The following is a 12,254-nucleotide window of genomic DNA, read 5'->3' as shown; positions in this document are numbered from 1 at the left end:
TAAAATAAATAAATAAAATGCGATTATTCCAGCAGGTTCCACAGGATTTGTTTTGGTCTCTGCTTATACCAGGATGTTCTCATTATGTAAATTTAATCAAGATGAAAATTAGACGTAATTACATTAAACTGATGTCATGATCCATGGATTGAGGGTTTGGATGAACACAAACATGACCAGCAGAGGGCGCTGGAGTTCACAGAAACACAGAGCGGTACTGACATAATATTTCACAATGTTTGAAATATTCAGCAAAGGTTTTTTGAATTTAAAAAACAGATATCTGAAAGAGAGGGCTGAATCTGTCAATGTTGTTTTGGTTATCAAGAAACAACTTAAATAAAAAATATTGAATTAAATAATGATTTCAGGCTTATCTTACATTTCTTAAAACTCTTAATGCTCAAAGTTCAGCACTTAAACATTTAATTCACACTCAAGTACTGAGTAACTGATCATATATTCTGATTTAATATCCTGAATCAGAATATTTAATATTTTAAAATGAAATAGAATTAATTCAAATTTAATTATAATTTCTCTTATTTTACGGTTTCTTTTATTCTCTGTTTTGTTGGGGGAAAGTTATAGGTTTTAATATTTTAACACTATAAGATAACTTTATGGCATATAAAGTTAATATATCATAGCATTAAATGCTCAAACATAAATTTATGAGCAAATTCTGGTATCTTGAAGACTAAGACAAAAATATATATTTATATACATAAATAAAACATAAATTCAAGCAGATGAAACACTTTTTAAAAACTTTTTTTTCTACTATGAGACTTGTGAATCTAATAGATAAAATGGGTTTTAGTTTTAACAAAATAAAGTGCTTCCATTGACAATATGAGGTATTTAAATATTCACTTGATCTCCAAATGGCACAAAAGACAGAAATGAACATTAGAACAACAAACCATGTGCACAAACAATAAGTTTCACTTAATGTAAATGTATGTTTTACATTGAGTGGGACCTAATGTAAGGCATACATTAGATTTTTACATTTAGTAAGATACTTAATGTGCATTTATGTTTAAAATATATTTGTTTTTCATTCAGCATAGTTACTTCCAATAGGTATCCAGAATTTTACTCAAGAGAAGTGATTCGTTTTAGGTAAAAGTAAAAATTACGTTGAAGTAAAACTACATCTAGAAGTACACTTTCCCCTAAACGTTAGTAAAATAAATGCATTAAAGTCTGAAAGCTAAGGGTATTTAGCATGGCGTATAAATCGTTTCCCCGTAACGGTGAGTTTCTTCTTGGCTATTAATACTTTTAGCAGCGTACATGAGATTGATTGACAGCGCTAAGACCCTCCCCTGACTCTGACTGGTTGTTTTTGACCAGGCATTTCTTCAGACAGCAATAGCAGCACAGATTATCCGCATCTATTTTTTTTTAAATAAAAGTTTCATGCTGAATCTTTAAAACTATCTGTAGTGACCAAACTATAAATGGTGCATGTCGCTCATATGTGATCCTTACTTCTTAATGTTTCTACTTATCCTTCGCTGAGGAGGTTCTGCATCTGAGACGTTTATCTGAAACCTTTGTTGTTCGACACCAGTTGGTGAAAAGGGTTTCTTTTACTCTCCATGTTGCGTCGGGGCAAAAGAGGCATGCCATTTGCCGTATGGCGAACAGGAGGGGAATCAGGTCTGGTGTTGGCAGGATGCAGGCCTTTGGGAAGAAGCATGCAGGGATGGAAACAAGGCAGGTGGGAGAACAGTGAGCTACTTTAGGCTCATGAACTACAGAGGCTTTGATTCCCTTTAATGCCTGGAAAATGCAGGACATTATTCATTTTAACAGCTTGGCGGACCTTGAGGACACCCAGATAGATAATAAAGACTTTGTGAAGAAATTGAACCGGCGATGCCTCCCAGGCCTTTAAATAAATGTATTGTTTATAAGATCCACACAACGTTCAGTAAGTGTTTACGTTTGGTTTAAAGCTCTTTACGGCACAGAACCGGCATGCTTAATAGAGTGAGAGCTTTTATTGGCTGAAAACTGAACTACTCTTCTACATTTAGACCCAGCTGCCTCTGGCACAGTGGACCACAGCATACTGCTGTCTTATTTGGAGCAACGCGCCAGAAAAAAAACCTTGTTTCACTGATTTTAAGTTTTATATTTGAAACTAGACCAAACATTAGAAGCTAGACCAAAACTACATGGTAAGATTTAGTTTTTGCAATGTAGTTATAAACCAAAATAAAATGTTAAATGTTGCACCACATTCAACAAAAGCCCTTGGTTAAGTCTTTGTCCTCCATTGTTCAAATACAAAGGACGTCTAACGTCAGTCATTTTCTGCTTCTTTAAATTCAGAGTATTTTATAAAAAAAAAAAATTAACCCTCTAACCTAAGATATGACAGTATGAAAGTCAAAGCTCTCCTAAGACTTCAGCTTTAGCAGCTGCAGCAAATTGGTTTTTTGCAACTTTTGATCTAACATAATATAAGACAAACTACTTTTTTTTATCTCAATTGTTTCCTTCATTCTGCAGAAGGTTTTGTTCCTAGCAGCAAAACAACTCAGCGAGCTCGAAAGCAGCCGTGTTTTTCTCCCCCTCTGCGCGTCGAACCTCTGGCAGTGAAAAATCACATGATTTGGTGCTTCTCGTTCTCATTTTAGAGGTACACTGAAGGTAACATTAGTCTTGTCAGATGTGCATTTTTCCTTCTGGATGAGTTGAATTTGCAGTGAAATGTCACCATCTTAACAGCTTCTGTCAGCCGAAGGGACGATGTCAAGCTGTGATTAGTGCATTACAGAAAGGCCACAAGTAGTAACATCTATTCTAATTCACGCTTTGAATTTTTTTCTTTACCAGGTTATAACAAGGTTTTATTTTAACAATATTGGAGATGTGAAGTTTGTCAGAATGTGTTTATTTATTCTTTGAATTTGTTTAGTCAATAAGTTGTTTCTTCAGACATTTATTGGTGTTTTAAGTTCTGTTACGCGGATGTTGGTGGTTGGTGGTTACCATAGCAACCGGAAACCGGAAGCTCCGCCCCCTTTTTTTCAGACGCTGTTTCCAACTGAAAAAAGTTGCAAACAGCATCAGTTCTGTATGTGTTAGAATCACTTCTGTGTTTTCTTTACATTATATTTTAACATATATTTTTCTGTCTCACTAAAGTCCTCAAAGGGCTGGTTGGAGCAGAACGGATTAATAAAACCCATTAAATGTAGCTAAAATGTTAAAATATTTGATGAGTATGTCTTAAAATGATAAAATATTGAACATCTTTTTGACATTAATGTAATTTGTCAGCATACAGTTACAAACTGTCTTAATTTGAATGACAAAAACATATTTAAAGGAGCAGTATGTCTTTACTATGCACATTTATAGTACAATCAAGTAACTATATTGACGGTAGTTGTTAGAAAAATGCATTTTTATACACATTTTTATAACAACTGATTCAAAGATGACTTAAAAGAAATTTTACATTGTAATTTATCACCTGAAAATTGGTCATCTGTCTTTAAAAACTCCTGCTCTTTTTGAAACTTGATTTTACATAATACTGCCCCTTTAAGCACACAACTGTTTCCTTAAAGGATATTTATATGTGGCCCAAATAAAACCATATGGCGGGCTGGATTTTGCCCCCAGGCCTTACTTTTAACACATGTGGTGTAGACTAAGAGCTTATTATGACCAGATCAAATAGTTGGTTAATTTAAGATATTCTGACCACAGTCAAGTCCTTCTACATGAACACATGCTAAAATAAAGTACCTAGACTAGCCTTCCACTAGTAATGATAAACTCAACCATCTTCTATAAGAGGCCAGCCTTATTTTGAATCAGCAAAATCAAGACTGCTCCTTTTTCTGTCTTTATACCTGAAATACACAGACAGAGGTGATAATTAGTGCCCATGCGGCGTCTGAGCTGTGATCTTTTTTCCCTGCGTGGTGTTGTTTTTCCCAGATGCTGTTGTGACGCCTCCATCAAACGTTTGAAATTACCGGCCTGTAATGACACAGCTGTCTGTCAGTGCAGCTGCAGCTTCAAGTGAGCATGTTTGGGATAATTTTAGGTTTGCACTGATTGCAGTCACATGTCGCCTCTTTGCTTTTAGACAAACACGATCTGAACACAAATAGTGTGTTCATACACTCGCTCAGAGATGATACACTGATAATGAACAGTCATATATAATCAGATTTAACATTATGAGTGTGTTTTTATTTGAAAATGCATTCAATACAGAGTTCTTCCACTAGAGGGAGCTCACAAGTTCATGTTTAAACTGTAAAACAGTTAATAATTTTATGAATTTTACTTAAATAAGGATTTTCCACCAGTGAAAAAACACACAATGTTAGCAAGTATTTTTGGCCTAGTTTCTGGTCTAAGTATCTTAGTATACTTGAAACAAGACAAAACTAACTTACACTAACTGTAAAACAAGATATTGTGACTTTTTAATATTGATTTTAAATAGTTCTAGTTTCACAAACAGATTATTTCTCTTATAGCGAGGCATTTTTCCTGTGTTATAAGTGAAATAAATTGCCAGCAGAACCAATACATTAAATCAATATTAAGAATTTAAAACCAGCTCCGACATAACTTACATTTTGGTTTCAGCTCAAACTGGCGCGGTTCGTCGTGGGTCCCCACGCGATGTTCCTGCCTCAGTTGTCGTGTTTGTCCTCGCTTGTTGTGTCAAGTGTCAAACATTTCTTCTTCTTCTTGAGTTTTATTGGGGATTGGCAAAAAAATGTTAGGTCGACATTTTTGTCATTTTCCCGAATGTACTTCAGGCCAAGCTGTTTCCGGACCTTAGTGCGCGCAATTGTGACGTCATCATTACGTATCTTGGTTCTTTTTTCAGTATTATGATTTTTTTTAAAATTTATTTTTGTATACTTTGACAATAGTTTACTTGAGTTAGACGTAAATGTTTGTTGTTTTTTGTTTGTTTGTTTTTCTTCTTCTTGTGGACGGACCCTGTGACGCTGGAGGAAGGCGCCACAGGGTCACCTACTCCCCCAGTAGGTGGCGGTAGAACTATTTTACGTTTTTTTGCCAACCGTCAATAAAAATCAACAAGAGGAAGCGTTTCAACTCTTGTTGTTTGCCAACTGCCATAAAAAAGGAAAAGTTTCAACTCTCAGCCGGTGGCACTGAATGTGATGCACTTCTGAGCTGCTATGGAGGTAATGCTGCATTTTTGTTGTTTGTTTTTTTAACCTGCCTAAACGTCTATTGTAAATATGCTACACGGCTTCTCCAACTTTTTTTTTTACCTGAATATGAGCATAATAAACAGTGTAAAAGTGAACTACGGCATTAGCTGACAAGTTTTGTCCAAGTCGTATTTTGCAGTGTGAGGATTTTTTTATTATTATTATTATCCTGAAGGATAAAATCAAAAATTAATTGCTATCTGTGGTAATTCTATAATTCCTTCAACTATTTTTCTGTGATTTGGGGAAATTTCTAGCTAACTATTATTTTATACAAGTTCCTTTTAAAAATTACTAGGGAAAACGCTGAAAATAATAGATGATTTTACCATGAAAGTCGAGCAATCTCTTGTTGGGTGTCGTTTGTTACTGAGTGACACATCTTTGCTTTTTGCCACTGATGGTCTTGTTAGCGTCTTAATTCTTTTTTTATTTTTTATTTTTTTTTATCAATCAGTTAGCAATATAAAACAAACACTGCAGATCAAAAAAAGGCATACATCTACAAAATGACCATATAATAGAATGAATAATAGCAACAAAATAAAACAAAAAAATCAACAAAAACAAAAAATACATTAAAAAGATTTTAACATACATGGGTTAGGATATACTTTTTCCCCTTTAATATTAGCAGTTATTTTCTGATTTGCATTATTATTTTTCCTTGTTTCAGACATTCCTTGATTAATATAGGGTCACAGATATTTTGGGTAGAAGTGGAAAAGGGAGGGATATAAATAAATAAATGCATAGATATAAAATCTTCTCAAAGCTATTACCTCCAGAGTGCATTGGATTTGTTCACAGCCAACTGCGAAGTAACTTTGATAAGAATCAGCCCATCTAACTCAGAAACCAGAGATTTGAACCAGAGAAGCAGAGGAGTTCAAGTATCTCTGTCTTGTTAAGTGATGGCAGGAGTCAGACAGAGCAGGAGATAAATAGGAAAATCAGAGTCACCAGTCATAATGATGTTGTTGCTGCGGTCTGCTATGGTGAAAAAGCAATTAAGCTTGATATAACCCGCTCCAGCAGAACTGTTCAAGCTGACAATGTGGAGGGTCACAAAAATCTGATATTTCTTTAATTAAAAATTCAAAAGAAAACTTGTGATTTTTTTGTTGTTGTTATTGTTATTTTTCCTGAAATAAACTAAACCTGCATTATTTTATAGACATTAACAAAGAAACCTGATTGTTGATTAAATGGGGTTTCTAAATCATATCGATTTGAAAATGTACAAGTTTGAACTAATTTTGTGCAATCTGACATCCATCTCTGTCGTTGTGTAAATTTGTAGTAACTGTGCAGTACTTTCTGCTTTATTTTTATACCTGATGCTGCTGTCACACCTGAATTGACAATAAAGGCTGTTTTTATTCTATTATTTTCTAAAAATAATATAAAATAAAAATTGATGTTGTACAGAAAGAAGAAAATCTAATGCTTTTAATGCAGAAAATTAACAGCCCATCAGATGGTTGACTAAACAATTTAACAAAGAGAAAAGTGACTAAATGTGCATTTAATTTTCTTATTCTACAAAGTTTTATAAGGGTCTGACACCAACAACTCAAAACAGAATTAAACTAAATATTCAAAAAATATTTTTCTCTCTTCCCGCTCTTTCTCAAAATCTTACAACCTGTAAACTTCTCAATAATCATTCCCAGTCTGCCTCCATCCCTCTATGGGCCTCCCAGCTTCTCCATCATCACCTCCTTCTCCCAATGAGCTCAGGTCCATCGCTATAGCAACTGGTTGCCACGGGTGACGAGACACAGCCAGCGCCAGCGAGCATCTTCCCCTCAGTTGTTGTCGAAAGGCAGGCGGAGAAGAGAGAAAGGCGAGGCGCCAGCAGAGCGGCGGAGAGAGACACTGAAGAGCTTTCTGCCTTGTCAAAGTAAAACCCGCCAAATGTTCAGGAAGATGTAAAAACAACAAGCGGCTCAAGTCGCCCGGATTGCTCTATCTCTGCTTCAGTCTCTGGAGAAGCTGCGAGAAGATGGTAACAACTTGTTCACACAGGAAAGTGTCGCTTCAGCTCTCGGCATCATCGGAGTTCAGGTGGTGACCCCGACGCCAAAAAACACAAAAAACAACCAGCGGCACCGGCACCCGACGCCGACGCCGCCTCTGCAGGGTGAGTCCCAACTTACCTTTGTGTCACTTTGTGGGGGTTTATTTCATTTTATTTTGACGTGGTTTGTGTTGGCCGGCATGTGGGTCCAGAATGTGAGGGTTCAGTGTGGTGCAGGGAGGTGAGCCGTGTCATGGACCCTTTCTGTGCCAGTCTGGTGTGATGGCGTCTCCCAGCCGGTAAACACCCAGAAAACTGTGGCCAAAAAATGCCTCTGTCACTGCAAGACGTTTGGCAAAATCACGCCCAACATTTGCATGGATATGTTTTTTTGTTCAGACGATTTTTTTATTTTTCCTCAGCAAAGGAAATAAATGCAAAAAAGGAGTTTGATTAAATAAACATTAATTATACATTTACAGGGTTGTGAAGTAGCTTAAATGATTAATTTTAATTAGTTCTCACCTTAACTATTCATCATCAAGTTATTGTTAATTAGTAACATAGTCAGAAAAATCACACCCATGTCACTTTTCCCTCAAATATCGCAGTTATTCATTAGTGTATAAAATTGAAGCGTTATTGAAAAAATACGTTCACCCAGACAGAGATGCTTGTCGTGAAGCAATTTGTTGGGAGAAATAAGAGATGAAATGTGTGTGAGCTCGGTAATGAGCTGCCGTGTCATCCACAGGTTGTTGCTGCTCTTTGTGAAACGTTTTCATTTTCATTTATCTGAATTTGTTCCTGTTTTGTTTTTCTCTCGGTTTGTCAGAGTAATTGAACATCCTATTTTACGATGTACGTTTCCAGCATGTGTTTATTCCTTAATTACTGTGGTAAGCTGAAAGCTAAGATCTGGTAGAGACCTGTTTACAGTTCTGGTTGAGAAACTCAGTTTCAAAAATTATAATTTTTCTGGGTGAAACGATTAGACAACTACAAAAAAAAAAAAATTAGTTGAGAAAAAATTTATTTTATTTTTCAAAAGTATTTATGTTTGTTGACTTAACGAAAGAAACACTCAGGTTTGCTGTATTTATTCTAACAAAATAGGAAATGAAGTTGGTGGTCAACATCAGGCCCCACAGTTACCGACGGCAACTGAGAAAGGGGGAGGAGCCGTCAGTTACTGGTTACTACGGTAACCACCAACTGTCAAGAGCAGTGTAACAGAACTTAATACGCCAATAAACGTCCGAAGAAACAACTTCTTGACCAAATAAAGTAAATTAAAAGAATAACTAAACACATTTTGACATGTCACATTTATAATATTGTTAAAATAAAAACCCTGTTATGAAATGATTGTACCAGAATTAGTGAACCCAACCTATAAACTGCATTAGTTTAATACCAACATGGTACTGTACAAAGTAGTTGCCTCCTCATTTTACTTCTGTTCTTACTTTTTGTCAACCTTGAAGGTTTCAGATTTCTATCAGACAATGCTAATTTGAGTAAATGCAAATTGCACTTTTTAGATGATTATTTGATTTAGGAACAGAAAAAAATGGTACAAACCAAATTTAGTCATTCATACTAAAACTTCCTGTTATCAGAAGTGTAGGATCAAGTAGATAGAGCCTGTTTAACAACATTAAGTACTCAAAACATAAAGGTACATTTCTCAAAAAAACATCTTCATACTTTTTGGATGGTGCACATTATGATGCCGCATTTGAATTAAAACAGAAAATGTGGTAGTATCAGTGTGACAATATAAACTCAAACACACTTAGATTATTTAACAGGACAACACCTCTGAAATACTAACCCCCCTCCCCACCCCTGCCACACACATAAAAATAAAGGTTTTGGTGTGCTAAAAACCCCACAAATTGATACCGATTTATTTTAGCTTTTTTCGCAATAACACGACCAAGATCTGGCTTGGTTGTGTTAAGAAATTTATGTATTTCTTAATACATAAATTAAGAAATGTATGTATTTTTACCTGCTAAATTAAACTGGTAAGTTATACACATTCAAGAAGCTTTATTAGCAATGAAAACTGTTCTTTAGTTCCCATTCAGATGCAAAATAACTTGGAGGGCAAATTTAATCAAGAGTAGCTGGAGGAAATTATGGTGAAGCTGATTGTAATTTTGCCTCTTTTGTATTTTTTGAAGTTTGCTAATTTTGTAAATGGAGCAACTCAAAAATATAGCGTTTTACCAAGTTGCAATTTCAAATGTAGACCCTTCAGAGCATTGAAATTTCTTCTAGCATGTTCTTTTTAGAATGTAAAAAAGAGCTGCAATTGATTTGTGGAGTTATTGGCTTTCAGCTGCAGTGACCCTCGGCTTTAACAGAGTCTCCTTTGCCCAGAATAAAAAGTGCTTCTTCTAAAGAACTCCAACAAAGGAGATGGAGATGCCTCATCTGTTCATCCACACTTCAGTGCACAACAGTGGACCAGCTTTGTTCAATAACTGGGCTGCAGAAACCTTAAACTTGCTCCTGTGATAACTGTGCAGACTGATTCGGCTTTGGCCCATTTCTCCTCAGCTTTCTTTGAGACGTGCATCTGCTTTAATTTGATCTCAGTCAAAATTAAAATGGAATTTATTAGAAATTACAGTAGATGTTTGAAACAAGGCAGCAGAAGCTTTGTATTTTTAACAAGAGTTATCAGAAAATGTAACGTTTTGTGCATTATTGCTTTTTCTGTGTCTCTTGAAAGCTTCAGCTGCATACTGTATTAAATATTTGGGAATTTAAGACAAAAAGAATATCTGAGGGATAAAATTTTGTATCAAGCTGATGGAGGGGAATAAGAATATAAGATAAATCTTTTGTAACCTAGAAAAGGAAAACGTGAGTTGATCACATTTATTTGCAGTAAAAAAAAAATAAATAAATAAAAACACTTCAAAGTGGAACTATTATGTATTCTCCAGGAACATAGTGCCACTTTATAGCACAATCAAGTAACTATGTTAACTTCAGTTGTTATAAAACATCTCCATTAAATATTGACTTTGTAATTTAAGTCCTTGAAATTGGGGTCTCTTTAAAAACTCCTGCTCTTTCTGAAACGCTGCTTTCAGGAAGTCATCACAACATCGTCCCTCTATAAACGATTTAACAACTTTTTTACTGAGAAGTATTTCCTACAATGAGCTCAGCAGATGTGCAGTTCCACCTGGTGTTTGCTAATTCCTGCTGGCTAGTCTGAAGGAGTTTGGAAACATGGAAACAGCAGCTCTGAGGAGGAGCTATGCCTCGAAGGCGGAGCTAAGTCCACCCAGGCATTTTTACAGCTGAATGGTAGCCATGGAGATAAAAGGATTTCTCAGACATGCATGAAAGAATTAAGGCAACACTCTAGGTATGTTTTTAATGAGAGAATAACATTATAACATGATGTAAAGCTTAAAAATCTAGGTTTTACGTAACACTGCCCCTTTAAGCAGAAAGTTTTTGATCTGTTTTCGTATTTAAAGTCAGTATGAATCGGCATGTTCTGATTTTTCTTTCCTCCTCCTGAATATTTCTAACTCCCGGAGCTGAGTTAGTAACAAGACCGTTTCTGGTGTTCAAGAAGCTTCTTCTGCAACATTTTAAAGCATTTTTTTCACACCATCCAAAGTGAAAGCGTTAAAAACACACAGCGTGAAAATGCAGTGACGCCAAAGCTGTTGACATCCAGAGACAGCCCCAGAGTGGACGGTCAATACGAACCCGAATCCCAGACAGAACAAATGATTGAATATGGAGAAGAAAACAGATTAGCTGTCAGATCATTTATATCCAGACTCAACCTCTCGCATCTCGCTTTATATTTAGATTTTTATGTTCATCTTTGTGTTTGTCTTGTCCATATTTGCTGACTCACAGAGGGAGAGCTAGACAGCTGGGAATCAAGAGGAAGACAGAAATAGCTTCTCTAAGCGAGAACACAAAGGTTTAAATTTAATTAGAGAACGACAGACCACAAATATAGAGACATTAGTGATCTCAAAGACACAGAAATAGACCTTAAAGAAGGAAAAGATAAAACATACTAAGAAAAGAGACTAGCAAAGATCAGTTTTTGCTAAATTTGCTCCTTACGGTTTTATTGTGGTAGTCTGCGTTGGGTGTTGTCATGAAGAGTGATCTCATATTAAATTAAATTGCTATAGTGATTATTGAACTACCTTCAATAATGTCGCCTTTTGTTAATCAATCACTTTCACAATCTAACAAAATTAATCTGAAGGATGCAGCCAACCTTTCCACTCTGTTACATAAGATGAATTACTCTGTTTCTGTTAGGATTTTAATTCATTTCGATTCACAAAATATGACTCTTTAAGAAACAATTAGATAATAACCAAAGGCTTTAAGAACTGCACCTTATTAATCATCTCTCTAACATTCTCTACTGACTAGAATAGGCAAATATATGTATGAAAAGAGAAAACACTATGCTTTCTCCAAAAACTGCTCCTATGGTGATGCTTTGTCTCCTTAAAAATCTCTAACAATACAGAAAAAATGTCACTGGATTTAGATCACTAAAGTAACTGAGCAGGTCTGACAATGTGCTTCAAATGTATTTTAAAAGGTTGGCCAGTCCTTTCTGGACTGTTTGAATCATATTCTGTGCGTAGCTGGTCCCGGGGGAGGAGTTAGCATGAGGGACTGATTAGCCAATCAGAGAAGGACTTGGGGCTACATAAGAAAGCCAATAAAAATTCACTCAGCATTTTTCAGACCTTAAGACATCTGTTGTACTCATTTAAGGCATGTTCACATTCAAGATTTAACACCATGAACAATCAATAATAAAAACTTCACTTACTTAAAAATAATTTTGTTCAAAGTTTCTAAATGAACAATCAAAGCGAGGTCACATCGTTGTTGCATTTTGGAGTTATTGGAGATCTGCAAGAATGAGAAGTAGTTTTGACTTTGAAACACCATGGACATCATTTCAAAGATCT

The 12,254-nt window shown here is 35.6% G+C and overlaps 1 protein-coding gene across 1 annotated transcript in view; it reads left to right on the top strand.

Moving 5' to 3' along the window:
* The first annotated feature begins 5,138 nt into the window (after positions 1-5,138).
* Positions 5,139-12,254, top strand: part of LOC103147961 (cortexin-3-like) — a 30,483-nt gene continuing 23,367 nt past the window's right edge. Inside the window, exons 1-2 of the mRNA XM_007566545.2 lie at positions 5,139-5,207; positions 6,914-7,383. The gene's annotated coding sequence lies outside the window, so the exon portion shown is untranslated. The remainder of the gene's footprint in view (positions 5,208-6,913; positions 7,384-12,254) is intronic.

The sequence above is a fragment of the Poecilia formosa genome, unplaced genomic scaffold (assembly GCF_000485575.1).
Source record: "Poecilia formosa unplaced genomic scaffold, Poecilia_formosa-5.1.2 Scaffold192, whole genome shotgun sequence".
In the NCBI taxonomy this organism is placed as follows: Eukaryota; Metazoa; Chordata; class Actinopteri; order Cyprinodontiformes; family Poeciliidae; genus Poecilia; species Poecilia formosa.
Note: the sequence above shows the minus strand (reverse complement) of the source record. Positions and strands in the feature narration are given on the sequence as shown.